We start from the raw sequence: 17,514 nt of genomic DNA on the forward strand, positions 1-17,514 counted from the left end.
GGAAAGAAAGAAAAAGAAAGAAAGAAAGAAAGAAAGAAAGAAAGAAAGAAAGAAAGAAAGAAAGAAAGAAAGAAAGAAAGAAAGAAAAGAAAGAAAGAAAGAAGAAAGAAAGAAAAAGAAAGAGGCTGAGAATAGAGGATGCCAATTTATTTTTTATCTTCCTCTCTATGCTGGTCCAGATCTGCCTGTCAATAATAGAAACCACTGAACTTTATCTTTTAAATAAGTGAATTTAATAGTATGTGAAACATACCTCAATAAAGCTGTAAAAAAGGAAGATCACCTTGTCAGAAGAGCTAAAGGAGAATGTGTCAGAAATTGCTGACCTGCTCATGGTAAAAACAAGAAGAAAGGTGTACGTATGTTTGTGTATATAGGAATGACTTCATGGACTTCTGGTGAATGCCATAGTTTACATGTTGTAATTATCATGACCATAGCAGCAAATTGACATTTTTTTTGTTTTGAAAATTTTTTTAAAGATTTTATTTATTTATTTGAGAGAGAGAGAGAGAGCATTAGCAGGGGGGAGGTGCAGGGAGGGAAGGAGAAGCAGGTTCCCCTCTGAGCAGGGAGCCCCATGTGGCTGGGATCACGACCTGAGCTGAAAGCAGTTGCTTGACCAACTAAGCCACCCAGGTGCCCCTAAATTTTTTTTAATAGGAAAAGAAGTAGCACAGAAGAGGGACCAGAAGTGATACTTGATGAATGCCTTGAGTGAGGTGGGTGTTGTGATGCCTCCACATTACAGATGAGAAAATGTGGGCGTGGAGGTGTTAAGTAACTTGCTCTAGTAACAGGACAAGAGAGGAGGAGAGCCTGGTCGAATGGACCTGAACATCTGCCCTCTTTCCCTTACTGTGCCTAGGGCAGATTTGTCAGAGTTGTTAGGTGCCCCTCTATCCTCAAAAGATTTGGGTGCTATTGGAGAAAGGTGCTCAGCTCGGAGGATCCTGAGAAGATTCAGCTTGATAGAGTCCCCTTCACGTTTTTGTGGTATTGCTTGCTATTTCTGCAGTGGGGTCATCTGTGTGCTAGGACAGAGGGCAGCTGAGAGGATATTGGAGTGAAGCCCCGAAATATTGAGGGGCTGGCCCCTGGGTCAGGGCGTGCTTGATTCTCTGAGTCTGCAGGAAAGGCAGCAGTTAATGACTAGGATCCGTGGCTAGATCGCCAGACCATGCTTCAGACAGCAATTAGAAATTCTAGACTGGCCCAAGTGTGTAGCAGGATCAGCTCTTAGATTATTTACTGTGCTTGGAGCGGGTTAAACAAGAAGGTGCTACAGGAGGCTGCTGGTACAGGTGGATACGGCCCGCAGTGCTCCCCTGGGATTAGCTCTGCTCTGTACAGCCAGTGTGTGCGGGGAGAATGCCTGCTTCTGCATTCCAGCCAGTTAAGAATGATGGGATTTAGGTGCAGCTACAAGTCAGAGCTGCCCTGGTGGGCCTAGATCCTAGCAGCATGCTTCAGATAACTGCTTCCGCAGCAGACTTGTAAACTGGGCCTGGGCTTAGACCTCTTCAGCTCAGAAGAACAGCCAGTTTGAATCTCATAGTTTCAGTTGCACATTTCTAGGGAAGGGACTGTGATTGCCCACCGCATCCCCAGATCAGTCTCTGTCCCTGTGGCTAGGCAGTGTGGTCACTTTACTCTAACATGGTGGTTCTCAAGGTTCCCAGGGGGATGGTATTTAGAGAAAGCAGTGGATGTCCCTCATATCCGTGTTGTCACCATGTATAATGTACAGAACAGGGATCACACTAGATACATACTTTGTGTTCTGCTTTTTTTCACGTATAGATCATGAACACTTTTTCTTTATATTCTATATTCTTTGAAGACATTTTAATGGCTTTCTGCTATTCCTTATCGGGCACTTTATAGTCGATTGATTTTTCAGTTGTTAAATGTTTAGATTGCTTGCATTTTTTCCCAAATTAGAAAATAATTGCTTTGAATATAAACTTCTCAATTTATATTTCCTTATAATAGATTTCAAAAAGAGAATATCTGAATCAATGGACAGGAGTTGTTATTTTAGCTGTTGATCTGGTGTGTATTGTCAGATGGCTTTCTAGAACGGTGGAGTGACAGATGAGTGCAGAGATGGTTTGTTGCATACAGATGGTGAAACTCACATAATAGAAAAACAAGTAAGGTGTACTTAGGCTTAAGGATGAGATGCTGAGGGGCGCCTGGGTGGCTCATTCGTTAAGCATCTGCCTTCTTCGGCTCAGGTCATGATCCCAGGGTCCTGGGATCGAGCCCCGCATCGGGCTCCCTGCTCAGCGGGAAGCCTGCTTCTCCCTCTCCCACTCCCCCTGCTTGTGTTCCCTCTCTCGCTGTGTCTCTCTCTGTCAAATAAATAAATAAAATCTTAAAAAAAGATGAGACTGCTGAGGTGGCAAAGGGACATGCTGCTATTGGGAGAGCTTTTTGCTTTTTAATGTCTTTATTGGGGTATAATTTATATACCCTATACAATTCACCCATTTAAAATGTAGAATTCAGGGCACCTGGGTGGCTCAGATGGTTAAGCGTCTGCCTTCAGCTCAGGTCATGATCCCAGAGTCCTGGGATCGGGTCCCGCTTCGGGCTCCCTGCTCCTTGGGAGCCTGCTTCTCCTTCTGCCTCTCTCTCAATCTCTCTCTGTCTCTCATGAATAAATAAATAAAATCTTTAAAAAAATTTTTAAAAAATGTAGAATTCAGTGGCTTGTAATATATTTACAGATTGTGCATCCTCATCACAACTAATTTTAGAATATTTTCATTACCCCCCAAAACCCCACTCCCTTTACCATCAGCCTCCCACCCCTCCCCTTGGTCTCCCATTCCAGCCCCTGCCCCCAGCCCTATGCAACCTGTAACCTGCTTTCTGTTTCTTTTTTTTTTTTAATTTTTTTTTTTTATTTATTTGAGAGAGAGAATGAGAGACAGAGAGAGAGCATGAGAGGGGGGAGGGTCAGAGGGAGAAGCAGACTCCCTGCCGAGCAGGGAGCCCGATGCGGGACTCGATCCCGGGACTCCAGGATCATGACCTGAGCCGAAGGCATTCGCTTAACCAACTGAGCCACCCAGGCGCCCTTGCTTTCTGTTTCTATTGATTTGCCTGTTCTGAACATTTCATGTAAATGGAATGATATACTATGTGGTCCTTTACGACTGCTTTCTTTCACTTTGCATGATGTTTTCAAGGCTCATCCATGCTGCAGCATGTGTCAGTCCTTCCTTCATTCTTTTTACTGCCAATAAGAGCTTTGGTTGCATCAGCAGAAGGGCCTCTAAGTCTGTGGCTAGAGAAGTCTAGAGCCCATTTGGGAGCAAGGATCATGAATTTACAGTGGCACTAAGTTTCTTTGTCATGTGACTTTCTTCAGCGTCTTCAAACTTTTAATGGTGGCAGCAATAGCCCTTTCTGTGAATGTGCCACAGTTTATTTACCCTACCCCTTGTTAATGGATATTTGAATTTTTCATTTTTTTGGACACTGCTTCAGTGGGCATTCTGATGGATAAATCTTTGAACATTTATCTTCTTCTAGAAGTAGATTGTCTCCTTGGAGTAGATTTGGTGGCGGAAAGGGTATGGTCCATTTACATTTTGAACAGAGTGCCACCTGCCTTCCTGAAAGGCAAAGGGCATATATGCATCAACCAATGGCAGAGGAAAGCATTCATTTATTTCCCTGTGTCTTCGTCACACTGAAATAGTCAGCCTCCTTAATTTGTAGTAATCTGAGGAGTGAAAAATAGCTCCTCAGAGTCCTTGCTTGCATTTCTTGGCACTTTTCAGGTTGAACAGTTGGTTTTGGGGTTTTTTGTGTGTGTGGTTATTTTGCCATTTATGTTTTTCTTTTAAAATATATAAGGTTAGAAGTTTATAAGTAGATATTTAGAACTTCTATATATTCAAGTTTTTCAGTATTTCAATATTTCCTTCCACTGCCTTAGTTTAATTAAAATTTTAATATCTTCTAAATATCTCCCTTAATATTTTTTTATTACTTTTAATTATCATTATTCTGCTGTTAACCTGTTTATTATTCTATTATCCTTTAATTGTTCTATTACCATTTCCTTTCCACTACTTTTCCAGTGGCTTTTAATAACCATTTAATTTCTTTTAAAAATGCCACCTTCAGTGTTACTCCTCAAAATATTTATTCTTCTCGAGTTACAAGAAATTTACAACCCTCAATTAGACATTTTCCCACACAGCTAACCCTTGCATTTTCACACCAATTATTTCTTTTACTTTAATTTTAGAAGATTCTCAACTGCTAACTGAAGGTTTTCTTAGAAACAGAAAAAGCATAGCCCTTTACAAATGTAATGTTTATGTGCAGCCTATGGGTTAATCTGTTACTTTACAAACTAAATGTCAAATTCAGAGACCGAAACATTTGCTGACCTTTGCATTAATTTCCCTACTTCCATATAGTTCTTTTATCTGATTTCCCCAATTCCTTTCTTCATTTTCCTTTAATTTCCCTCTTTTCCCTTCTTTGGGAAGAAGGGAAAGTCGCATTCTTTTTATTCTCCTTAGAAAATCTTCCTTTTTATTTCATGCATTACTTTCTCATGAGTAGCCATGGTGAAGAGAGCCTGTCTTTGGAATCAAGAGGTAACTCTAGCTCTGAATGATAAATCTGGAGTATTCTGATTGTGGAGACAGCAGTTAATAGCTAAATAAAGAGAAGACTAAGAATATCATATAGAGGTATCAGTATAATTTACAATGAAGAAATGATAGTTTTTCATATCTGTGCTGTAAAGAACACAAGCAACTTTCCTAAAGCAGAAACTATGGTAGATAAAAGGAGAAATAGACAGGCACTAACCAATAGAGGTATTTACCATACTGCTCTCTGATCAGGTGCAAAAAATTAGTAGTGATATAGATGACTTAAGAAAATAATCAGTAAGGGGATCTGTAGTTCTATATTGAACTGTGTACCTCAATAATAGAGACTACCTTGATGTCATGTGCACATGGATCATTTATACCAGTCTGCTTTGTATTAGTTGATGGTAAAAAAAACTTCAAATAATTTTTTTTCAGAACTGACAAACTTGACTTTTTTTTTATTGTGGTAAGAACACCTCATATATCTACCCACTTAACCATGTTGTAGGGCAGATCTCTAGAACTTCTTCATGTTGCATAGCAACTGTTACCATTTAAAATTTTTTTCTTTTTTTTCCAGCTTTATTGAGGTACAACTGATAACATTGTAAGTTTTTTTTTATTGAAATGTAGTTGACATACACTATTATATTAGTTTTAGGTATACAGCATAGCTATTCAATATGTTATGCATTATGAAGTGACCACCATGATAAAACTAGCTACTGTTTGTCACCATACGAAGTTGTCACATATTAACGTAACTATAAACAACTTCAAATATTTCAAAAAACAGGAATCAATCAACATTTTCTGAATAAAACTAGAAATTAATAAAAACAAAAGGTTGATTACACACAGTATAAATATACTTATCAAAGTGTATACTTAAAACTGGTTAAAATGGTAAATTTTATGTGTATTTTACCAGTTTTTTTGGAAAGGCCTACAAAAAGAAAAGGAACAACAACAGAAACCCCAACTACCTGGTGGAACCAAAAAGAATATGCGATCGACCCTTAGGTAGGTAAGTGGTGCAGAATGGAGCAGACTGCCACGATAATGACTTGATTCAAATCATATACAGTTTCTCCCATTGGCTTGACATATAAACAAAGTAATCACCTTTAAAATTCACTTCCCTAATTTTCAAGTGGATAATATCACCTCCCTTTAGAGTGAAGATTTAGTTAGCATTTATGTAAAATGCCTGGTAAATTCACGTTTAAAAAAAATTATGTTCTTCCTTCAATGTTTTTGTATTAAAATAGTTCCATTAAGTGAACTTATAGTAAGCAGTCAGCATGAACTCATAATTTTCATTAACATTTAAAGAAGATACTAATACGGACATCAGAGGGAAATGCAGAAAGTGGTCACAAGACTCCAGATTTCTCTGCTTTAAATTCAAGAACAGGTGAGGAGTAGCATTTTTACTTGAGTGCCAATTTATTCTAAATAGAAAACAGAAGTAATTATCACTTACAGTGCAGCTATAGGATAGAATTTAGACCTAAAACAAACCCTGAAGTCAACGCCCTACTTAAACAGATGAGGGTATTGAAGCCCAGAGCGGTGAATTGCTTCCCCAAAAGTCTTTTGGCTGATTAGTGATAAAGCCAGGATTTGACTTTGTTTTGTATCAGGAGCATATAACAGAAGCAGAGTAAAACTAACAGTACCAAATAAAGAGAGATAACAGCATGCAAAGAAAACAATAAGGCAAATACAAATAAAAACTAAAAACAAAGCTTCCTTACAATGTGGAAATTTTCAGAGTAGAATGCGCCTGTGCTCCAAAGTGCAGTCTTAAAGCTTATTTTATTCATTAAAAATGAGACTCTAACTCTAGTACATTTAAAACTCAAACAGTTCTTGGAGCAAAAGGAAAATATGAACAAAACTACAGAATTCTGAGAAAACAGTATTAAATACATGCCATAACATTAAGGAGGGCACGTGATGTAATGAGCACTGGGTATTATATAAGACTGATGAATCACCATTGACCTCTACCTCTCAAACTAATAATACATTATATGTTAATTAATTGAATTTAAATTTAAAAATTTGAAAAATAAAAACATGCCATATGAGAGTCTGTGCAGTATAGTTGAAACAATGCTTAGGAAGATTCATGACATAAATATCTGTATAAATAAAAATCAAAACAAAAAGTTTTTAAAAAATGAACTAAGCATCAAGCTCAAAACACTGGGAGAATAAACAACAAAGTAAACTAAAAGATAGAAATAAGACATTCATAATATAAAAACTGAAATTAACTGTTAGTAAACACAAAGAAGAATTTATTAATCAAGAATTTCATTCTTGAAATAAAGATCAAGAGATTAGCCGGGCGCCTGGGTGGCTCAGCCGGTTAAGCAGCTGCCTTCGGCTCAGGTCATGGTCCCAGGGTCCTGGGATAGAGTCCCGCATCGGGCTCCCTGCTCAGCAGGGAGCCTGCTTCTCCCTCTCCCTCTGCCTGCCTCTCTGCCTACTTGTTCTCTCTCTCTGTGTCAAATAAACAAATAAAATCTTAAAAAAAAAAAAGATTAGCCCACCTAATTTTTAAAACACAGGGGAAGAAAATAATATATACCCAGATAAGATATGACAAGGGGGAAATAACCATAAAAACAGAGGAAATTTAAAATAAAACAGGAGACTACTTTGCACAGCTCCATGCAGATATATTTGAAAACCTGGATGAAACAGGCAACCTTTTATGCAAATATACTTTACTAAAACTGAGCCCAGTGGAGACAGAAAATCTAAAGGGCCCAATAATACATGAAGAAGGAAAAATTGTAAAAGAGTTTGGTTAAGCACCACGCCCAGATGACCTCATAGGGGAATTCTTCCGAATCTTAAAACCTCAGATAATCCCAGTACTTCCTAAGCTGGTCCAGAGCACAGAAAAAGAAGGAAAATTTCCAAATGTGTTTAATGAAGTAAATTAACAATACTAAAATCCAGTAACAGCTTTACAAAAAAAGGAAACGGAGGAATGGTATTACTTATCAATATCAATGCAAGAATTTTAAGTAAAATGTTAACAAGGGGCGCCTGGGTGGCTCAGTTGTTAAGCGTCTGCCTTCGGCTCAGGTCATGATCCCAGGGTCCTGGGATGGGGCCCCGTGTTGGGCTCCCTGCTCCGCAGGAAGCCTGCTTCTCCCTCTCCCACTCCCCCTGCTTGTGTTCCCTCTCTCGCTGTGTCTCTCTCTGTCAAATAAATAAATAAAATCTTAAAAAAAAAAAAAGTAAAATGTTAACAAATATAATCCGATGGTACATAAAGAAGATATGTGATGATCAAGTGGAGTTTATTCCAGGAGTTCAAATGTGACTTATTAATCCATTTGTATGGCTTTTTGTATCAAGTCAGTGGATCTAAGAAGAAAAATTAATTATATAGTCATCTTCAGAGGGCCCAAAAAGTCATTTAGCAACATTGAACACTCATTCCTTAAAAAATGCTCAGTAAAATAGGACTCAGTGCAAAGTAGCTTAACATGACTAGACATTCTCACATGTGTATATATGTACGCCAAAGTGAACATCTTACTTAACGGGGAAAATCTAGAGGCCTTCTCTCCGTAGTCAGGAACATGAGAGGCATACAATTTAGAAAGTGTTAAAGAAAAACCTGTTTGCAGATCTTAGTTAAAAACCCCATTAATGTGGGCGCCTGGGTGGCTCAGTCCGTTAAGCGGCTGCCTTCGGCTCAGGTCATGATCCTGGAGTCCCTGGATTGAGTCCCGCATCCGGCTCCCTGCTCAGCGGGGAGTCTGCTTCTCCCTCTGACCCTCTTCCCTCTCGTGCTCTCTATCTCTCATTCTCTCTCTCTCAAATAAATAAATAAAATCTTTAAAAAAAAAACCATTAATGTTAAATCGTAATTGGAAATAACAGTATGAACTGATTTTTTATTAAAAAAGGAAAACATATTTCCTGGCTCTGTTCACAGAACAGTCATGATAACTATAACCTATCTAGCTTTCCGACTGTAATGTATAACCAGGGCTCCTTGGAAGAATGACCAGTTCTAGATTTGGGGCAGTAAATAGTCAAGATGAGCTTGGAACATTATATCATGCTGGAACACAAAGAAGTTACCAAAGATTATTGGGACTATATCAAGAGACACAGGAGCCAACATGAAGGGGCTGTCATTGACCAAAGTTGGGAAGATTAGGGAATTACATGTTAAAATGAAATTAACTGAAACACAAAGAATGTGTACAAACCTATTACTTTATAAGAACACTTTAATAGAGAAAGTCAGAAAACTCACTGGACCCTATTGGAGGAATCCAGAATTAGGGTCCTAGTCTGAAAGTCAACGATTAAAAGGAAAGAATTACATACTTATCCTGCCTTTTGTATATCACCTATAATACAGGTAGACAAGTAACTGTAACTTGTAAGGAAAGTTGTTCTTTATAAAAGAATGTCAGCTCATAGCTGTGGAACGAATGGGATAGAATTAGAAAATCGTCAGTTTACATCCCTTGATGAAGTAGTAGATTGAGGCAGTGTTTATCAGTGAGTGAAGCCACTAGATGGCAGGTGGAGGGGCCTGTTCAGATGCAGAGTTCAGGCTGTCAGCACCTCAGTCCACTGATGGATTGCTAAAAGAGGGGCCAGCAGACACTGTGGGCCTCCCGATGCGATGCAGTGGGAAGCACCCGGCATTACCTATGAAGTGTTTTTGCCAAAAAGTGGAACCTGAGTCCTGCTTCTAGAGCTAACTCTATTTGCAGGAGATAAATGGGAGAGGAAGAAATTAAGCAGATGACACTGTGAGGAAACAACAGACAAATCCAGAGTGTGGGGCAACTGGAACAAATACAACATATGAATGGCATTAGATTAATAAAGGTGAGGGAGGGGTGACTCCTAGATTAAAGACGCACAACCACGGGTAATACCTGTGTGGGCTCTGGATCCTGATTAAAGCCTGTTTGGGTAAAAAGACATTTTTCAGACAATCGGGGCATTTTTATTGTGGACTAAATCTTACATGATATACCAAGAGGTTACTTTTAATTTTATTATGTGTGATAAAGACATTGTGGTTATGTTTTAACAATTCCACATTTATTAGTGAGGCATTTGAAGAATTGAGTGTTCTTTTAAAATACTTAAGCAGGGGCACCTGGCTGGCTCAGTTGGTAGAGCGTGTGACTCTTGATCTGAGGGTTGTGGGCTCAAGCCCCACATTCGGTGTAGAGGTTACTTAAAAATAAAATCTTTAGAAATAAATAAATAAAATACTTCAGCAAAGAATGAAAAGAAAAAGAAAAAAATGGATAACTGATGTGAGTCTCAACACCATTGAGTCTGAGGGATAGGTTCATATACAGTTCTTTTATACTTTTGAGTATATTTAAAATATCTCATAATAAAACAGTATTTAAACTGTTGAAAGACACATGCCATCCCAACAAGAGTTATCTTGTAAGTTATCTTGGGAGGGGGACCTCCTCCTGAGGTGGAAGCATTGGGGATCACAGTAAACTGGGTGACAAGGAATTTGACCAGAAGAAACACTGACTTTTTCACAGGCAGCACTGTTCTCAGTGAGGATAAGGTCTGAGAAGTGAGGGGACCCCATAGGTATTGAGGGTCAGGAAGCTTGAGGCTGCATCATTCACATGGATATTGAATTATCCAGGATGATGGGAGAGCCCCCTCCCAACATTTTATTATGAAAGTTTTCAAAAATATCACAAAGCTGAAAGAACGTGAGAGTGAAGACTCATCTCTCCGGTACCTGGATTTGACCTTGATCGTTTTGCTGTACTCCTTTGATGACGTATCTGCCCATCCCCCTATCCATCCATCTATTTTACATTTTTGACTCATTTCAAGTAAATTGCAGACATCAGTGTGCTTCTCTCCTGCAGGAGTTTTGAGGATTAAAAGTGAGCGGATCCTTTAAACGGTTAGATCTGATAGAAATACACAGTATTTTAAATCTGACTAAGAGGAGAAGTTGCCCGACTGCAGGTTGCACATGATGACACGTTCTTGAGTCAGCTCAGGGAGCTGAGCCAGACCCAGATGGAGACAGGGCCAGCCCTACATTTCCTTGCTCAGCAGGAGCATCGGGCCCTGTAGCTGCTGACTCCACATGTTGGCCCCCAGCAGCCACTCCTCCCATCCTGCACCTCACACACCCCCACGTGCAGATGCAGAGACTCCTCTGCTCTCAGGATACTATCTGAGTGCAGTGTGGGGACACAAGTGTTGCCATCTCCCATTCGCCAGGAACTTTTTTCCTTGTGGATTTATATCTTTTTTTTTTTTTTTGTCAGTGATTCAGGAGGGAGAGGAGATAACATGCATGTACTCCCCACCTTTTTAATTAGAAGTTTGCATAGGTATATTTTAATAGTTCTAATCATGTAATTATGGATATATCACTTTAATCTTTTTAATCTACTCACATGCAGATGAAAATTCAAAGTGCTTATTTCAGCCAGCTGTTCCCTTGATCTAATTGTCCGCATTGGTACTACCATCAACCTGGGAGCTCTGAGCAAACTGTGGAGTCATCTTCTAACCCCAGGCTCCAGTGAGCCACAGGCCCCTTCAGAGTAGTGTCCAGTCTTTGGTAGCTGAGGTGGCATGGCTCTGTGTCCTGATAGCATGAGGCGTTTCTTTTTTTTTTTTTTTAAGATTTTATTTATTTGACAGAGAGAGACACAGCAAGAGAGGGAACACAAGCAGGGGGAGTGGGAGAGGGAGAAGCAGGCTTCCCGTGGAGCAGGGAGCCCAATGTGGGACTCGATCCCAGGACCCTGGGATCACGACCTGAGCCCAAGGCAGACGCTGAATGACTGAGCCACCCAGGCGCCCCACATGAGGCATTTCTTAAAACAGAAAAACTACAGTAATGAAACCTTCATAGAGTTCATTCCTAAATGTCTTATCTTTTTGTCAGTTATTTAAAGAGGGTTGAAAAATACCTTCAAAGTTGTCAAAAGAAATTAACATTAACTTGGCTAAATTTAAACCATAAATATATGCCCTGAACGACTGGTGTGTGTGTGTGTGTGTGTCTGTGTGGTTTTTGTGCATGTGTATGCATGTGGCAGTTAGAAGGTGGATTAAGGAGAGAGCTTGAAAGGAAATGTCACATGATGTCACACCTCACTGTGTTGTTGATGGTTTTAAAATGGTTCACCGCAATTGCTTAATTGACACTAGAGAGTGATACACGAAAATAAATTAGTGAGCTGCTTTTGAACGTAACTTGTGATGGCGACGTATTAACATTTAGGTACATCCACCCTCTTCAGTGTGATCCATAAGGTAGAACTCCATTCTTGAATTGACAACGAAGATTATGGAAGCAGAACCTCAGGAGCTGACTGTAAGCTAAAGACTTTGAGGACGAGATGAAGATGAATTTGTGTAACACTTGTGTAGGTTTAAAATTCATGAAGCTCTGATAATTTCCATCTCAGCTGCCTATCAGACCAAGTAAATGTAATTTTAGTAGTACCATTTTTTTCTTTTTTAATTGAAGGCAAAGTTAGTTGGTTTCCAGTGCATTAAATGTAAGAGATCCCATTGCCCATTCAGGAAATTCAGTTCTGTTTTCTCAAGTTGCTCTGTTATATTGACTCATGTGTAAAGATGATCCAGGGCATTCCATCGTGCTTCTGAGATCTTACAAATATGCTAGATGTATACTGAATAATAATATATTGCTATTTTAACACACTATGAAGAAAGAGCTTTTGAGCTGGTATTCACTGATAGTCTTTTGATAGCATGGATTTTAAAGCATCCGGTTTTTGTTTTTGTTTTATTTATTTAAGTAATCTCTATACCCCACATGGAGCTCGAACTTACAACCCCCGAGATCAAGAGTTGCAAAGCATCAGTTTTTAAAGGATAGCTTTTCCAACTGAATACATTTTTTAAAAAACTGTGAACAAGGCAATTATTCAATAAAAGGACAGATTTTGTGTCAAATTTAATTTCAGTAGTTACAACTTGAATGTTTTTGTTATTGTATAGTTTGTCAAATTGAAATGTGCTAAAACAAAATAAGTAATCCCATATTTTACGTTCAAAAATTAAAGTTTTTTGAGATCTTCAGTATTTAAAATTCTGCAACTGTAATACAAATGATAACAGGCACTAAGAACCTACTTTGACAGAGTACCTCATATGGTTATTCCACGTAAACATTCTAGTCTAAGTTATATGAGATCCTATGAGCCAGACTTGGCAGTGGTTAACATTTAAGTCTTAATTAGAAAATCTTTTCATCAAGTGAAGCCAAATGCAAATCACAGTAAATGAGACTGTACTGTTTGTGAATCATCGTTGATAAAGTCCATCACAGAGCCAAGAGTTTTCCAGTTGAAAGGGAATGCAGCTGGTCATGGGTCATGTGGGGTGAAAGTGGGTGATTGTGGTCGTGATGGCCATTCCAGTGAAATTCACATAGGGGAGGAATGGGAGAATCGCTGTATTTTTGGTGAACTCCTATGGTAGTTGGCCAGTAAATTCCAAAACAGTAAATCGGAGAATCATAAAAAAAAATGACCCATATATCCCTTAAACACTTTATATTAATTAAATACATGTAAATGCACATTCATCTACCGGTGTTTTGATGTAGATCCCAAGCCTTTGCTCTGATATGGATTTGTTCTTCCATTAACCACACAGTCATATTGCAGTTGGGGTTTCTTGAAAGTAGAAAGAGGTGGATAGTCTGGCTGGAAGATTCTTTATGACTTTTAGTAATCTCCTTTCCTCCTTTTTAGAGTTAATTTCTTTCATACCAAATTTGACAGCATTTTGGGTTTTTTAATAATTTGCCTTCATCCAATGCTTCCAAGGCATTCAATGAATAATATTTTTGGTACCCATTCATCAGTTACACGAAAAAGTACAAATGAAACAATACAGTTGGCTAAGATTGTATTGTTCATAGAGCTCAGTTGGTAAGAGCAGAAGTGTGTGTGTGTGTGTGTGTGTGTGTGTGTGTGTATGTGTGTGTGTGTGGTGCGTGCATGGTCTGTCCGTTTGTGTTTGTGCTATCCTGTGTGTGTTGCAGGCTTGGGGAGAAGCCTGAGGGTCCCGGGCAGGTGGCAGGTCCTCAGTGGCTATGAATAGTTCACTGAAAAGACGAAAAGCAGTAGTGAATCTGGCAACACTGCGTGAGTGGAGTTCAGGTAAGAGCGCCTTGCTGCTTAGATATGAGCATTTAGGAAGCCTCGGATGCTTTTGCTGAGGGCCCTTTTCCCGGTCCCTCTCATCTCCCCGTGGCAGCTGTCGCCTCTCTGGAGCTGCGGTCCCTGGCCTCCCAGGCAGTCAGCTGCTTCCTCCATAAGGCTGCTCTCATGTGTGGCTGAGCTTGACTCCACAGAGAGCCCCTTGTACCTTTGTATTTTCTGACACCATCCTAGCAGCTGGCTCTTGGTACCTTGTTTGATGACACCGTCTCACTGGCCTTCTGCTGTGTGCCTTTCTCCAGGCTTTCTGAAGCTAGTTTGCAGCTTTTTGGATTTTAGGTCCCCTGGAGGTGAGTCACACAGAGCAAACGGAGCGTTGGAGAAGTACTCTGTAGAGCACCTCTTCCTGCCTGCCTGCCTTCCTTCCTTCTTTCTTTCCTTCCTTCCTTCCTTCCAGATTTACTTATTTATTTGAAGAGAGAGAGAGAGCACAGAGGGAGAGGGGGAAGCAGACTCCTGCTGAGCAGGGAGCCCGACATGGGGCTCGATCCCAGGACCCCGGGATCACAACCTGAGCTAAAGGCAGATGCTTCACTGACTGAGCCACCCAGGCGCCCCTGTAGAGCACCTCTTTCAGCTTAGGCCATGTGAAAATCTGAGGAGGTGGGGGGACTCTTAAAAGCAGGGATGGCCAGAGCAGTTAAATTGGAGCCCCCAAGGGGCCAGCAGCTTTGGGTCCCTGGAAGGCCTCCATCCTCTGGGTTGAGGCATTCCGATTTGCCCAGGGCAGGAGCAGGGGTGGTCCCCAGTGTGGCCTGGTGGCCATGCCGGCTGGTCAGATCTGCCGCTTGCCTTTGTCCTCTCCTCGGGGAGGCTTGGCCCAGAGCAGAAGAGTACAAACCTTTCTCGGGGCACAGAGCCTGGATAGTGTGGTGAAAGCTTGCACTCTTAGCAGGAAAAAAATAGTCCTAGATACACAGCCTTTTTATCCAGTTTCAGGGAGTAAGTAAAAAGGGGTAAAAAGCAGCAGCTCCTAATAACGTCCATCCTTTCCTTTTCTTACCCACCTCCAGCCCACTCTGCTTCTCCTTTCCTGCTCCCTTCTCTTCTGCTTGAACCTTATGTCTGGCCTGCTGCCTTGACCCTTCCTGACTTCTTTAGCACTCAGGGCTGAAGTGGTTTTTTGGCTCTAGATCTACATTTTCCTTAGCATGTGCCAAGAAACTGCCTGCTAAACAAGCTGTTTGGTGGCAGAGAGGAGACTTGAGCGGAGGTGATAATGTGGCCCAGCAGTTCTCGGAGTGCTGGCCCTCAACCAGCAACAGCAGCTCTGGGAACTTGGAAATGCAGAACCTCAGGCCCGCCCCACACCTGCTGGATCCTAAACTCTGGGGGTGGGGCTCAGCCCCTGGGGGATGTTGATGCAGGCTAAAGTGTGAGAACTGCTCATAGAGTGAACAAGGTCTCCACTCCCTGTTTTAATTAACTTGTCCTGATTTACATGAAGTTCTTTGTAAACTCAGCCTCAAGCCCCTTTGCAACCAGACTGTAGCCCCCAAGGGCTCTAAAGAGAAACTCTGGACCCTGTGGATGCCGTGGCAGGAGACACCTTCTCTAAAAGGAGCCTCAGACTCTGGCCTTGAGAAATGGTACTGGGACAGCAGTAGGCTACTGCTATCCCTTTCCTCACTACTGCGTGGAAGAGAGAAGTGAGTCCAGGGCCTGATCTTCATGGGAGCCCGGGGGGAGGGGCAGGAGTGTGAGGGATGATGGGTTGTTATTCCCGCTTCTTCTCTTACCGTCTTTGAGAGATTTTTAAACTTGAGGGCCATTTCAGAGTTAATGGAATCAGAATTCTAGAAGAGTCATTTCCTTAAGAGCAGTCTGGAAGGAAAACTGGGGGACCAATTTCCTTGAATACCACCAAAGTCAAAGTTTGGTGCTGTTCTAACCCCATTTCCTCCCACCAGACATACAGAGGAGCCTTTCTTGTCTTTCTGTCCCATTCTGAGACTCACTCGTTTGTTTAGTTTAATTCTCATCCCTATCTCCTTCTCTTCTTACCACTTATTTCTTAGACCAGTGGCTTGCAAACTTTGTGGCAAGCAAGAACCATGTGGGTGACTGTTACAGTTCAGTCTCCTACCCCACTGCAGAGATTCTGACTTAATAATCTGGCTGGGACCCAGGAATCTGCCTTTCTGACGACACCCCCACATTTTGTCCCACGGACTGCTTTTCTGGCCCCTGTAATGGAATACATGCTAGGATAATAGTGATTTATTTTAAAATTTAGAGTTCTCTTTTTTTTTAATATTTTATTTATTCATTTGAGAGAGAGAGAGCACATAAGAAGGAGGAGGGACAGAGGGAGAGGGAGAAGCAGACTCTCTGCTGAGTGAAGAGCCTGACGTGGGGCTCGATCCCAGGACCCCAGGATCATGACCTGAGCCAAAGACAGAGGCTCGGGCGCCTGGGTGGCTCAGTTGGTTAAGCGACTGCCTTCGGCTCAGGTCATGATCCTGGAGTCCCGGGATCGAGTCCCGCATCGGGCTCCCTGCTCAGCGGGGAGTCTGCTTCTCCCTCTGACCCTCTTCCCTCTCGTGCTCTCTGTCTCTCATTCTCTCTCTCTCAAATAAATAAATAAAATCTTTAAAAAAAAAAAAAAACAAAGAGGCTCAATGGACTGAGCCACCCAGAGTTCTCGTCATGCATTACTTAGGTAACAAAAGAAGATATTTTATTTTATTTATTTTATTTTTTTAAGATTTTATTTATTTATTTGACAGAGAGAGAGACAGCGAGAGAGGGAACACAAGCAGGGGGAGTGGGAGAGGGAGAAGCGGGCTTCCCACGGAGCAGGGAGCCCGATGCGGGGCTCGATCCCAGGACCCTGGGATCATGACCTGAGCCAAAGGCAGATGCTTAACGACTGAGCCACCCAGGCGCCCCCGAAAGAAGATATTTTAAAAATTTTGTTTTAACCACAGAAATTTTTGTTTTACTTGGAAATGCTAGAAGTGAGCAATTGCCTTGTTCCGGCTCCAACTTTGAGCGCCTCTGTGTGTCAGTCATGATTTTAACTTTGAAGAGGGAGAAGGAAACACACCAAAGAGAACTTTAAGACTCCACCTGACAAATGTTTCACCACTAAAAATATGTAATTTGTTCCTCGGTATGTAGTATGTGCATAAAAACGAGAGATGAAGCGACATGAAGCTCTATATCCGTTGAAGGGGTAATCCATGCTGGTGAGTCAAATTCCTAATTTGTAAAAACCTCAAGTCATAGGAAATGTTTTGAAGATTTGAGAAAATTATCCCTGTCTGGATTGCTATCTTTGGTTTACTTCTCTCAGATATGCTAGATTCATTGGCGAGTGCCATCTCCCTGAGGTTTCCCGATGCCACAAGAATACAGAAAGCAGGCCTCCGTGGAGAGAGAAGTTACTCTGGGAAGGACTTTGAAGATTGTTTTCTCATCTGCTTTTTATTTTTATATGCAAACAGGGTCCTCTGTAGTTCATCTTTTCTCTGTCTTTAGCCAGAAATACTTTGGCCCATAAAAATGGGGGGAAAAATATCTCCGGCTCAGAGTGACACAGGTGAAAAGGTTAAGTATTCCGTTCTTTGAAGTGAAATCATTTATTTTTCTTCTTAGTGTAATGATACCCCCTT

The 17,514-nt window shown here is 41.0% G+C and overlaps 1 protein-coding gene across 7 annotated transcripts in view; it reads left to right on the forward strand.

Moving 5' to 3' along the window:
- Window positions 1–17,514, forward strand: part of TJP1 (tight junction protein 1) — a 263,988-nt gene that overhangs the window by 33,923 nt on the left and 212,551 nt on the right. The gene's annotated exons all lie outside the window — the stretch shown is intronic.

Source organism: Callorhinus ursinus, unplaced genomic scaffold (genome assembly GCF_003265705.2).
Source record: "Callorhinus ursinus isolate GAN/ISIS: 27379988/994484 unplaced genomic scaffold, GSC_fseal_2.0 scaffold47, whole genome shotgun sequence".
In the NCBI taxonomy this organism is placed as follows: Eukaryota; Metazoa; Chordata; class Mammalia; order Carnivora; family Otariidae; genus Callorhinus; species Callorhinus ursinus.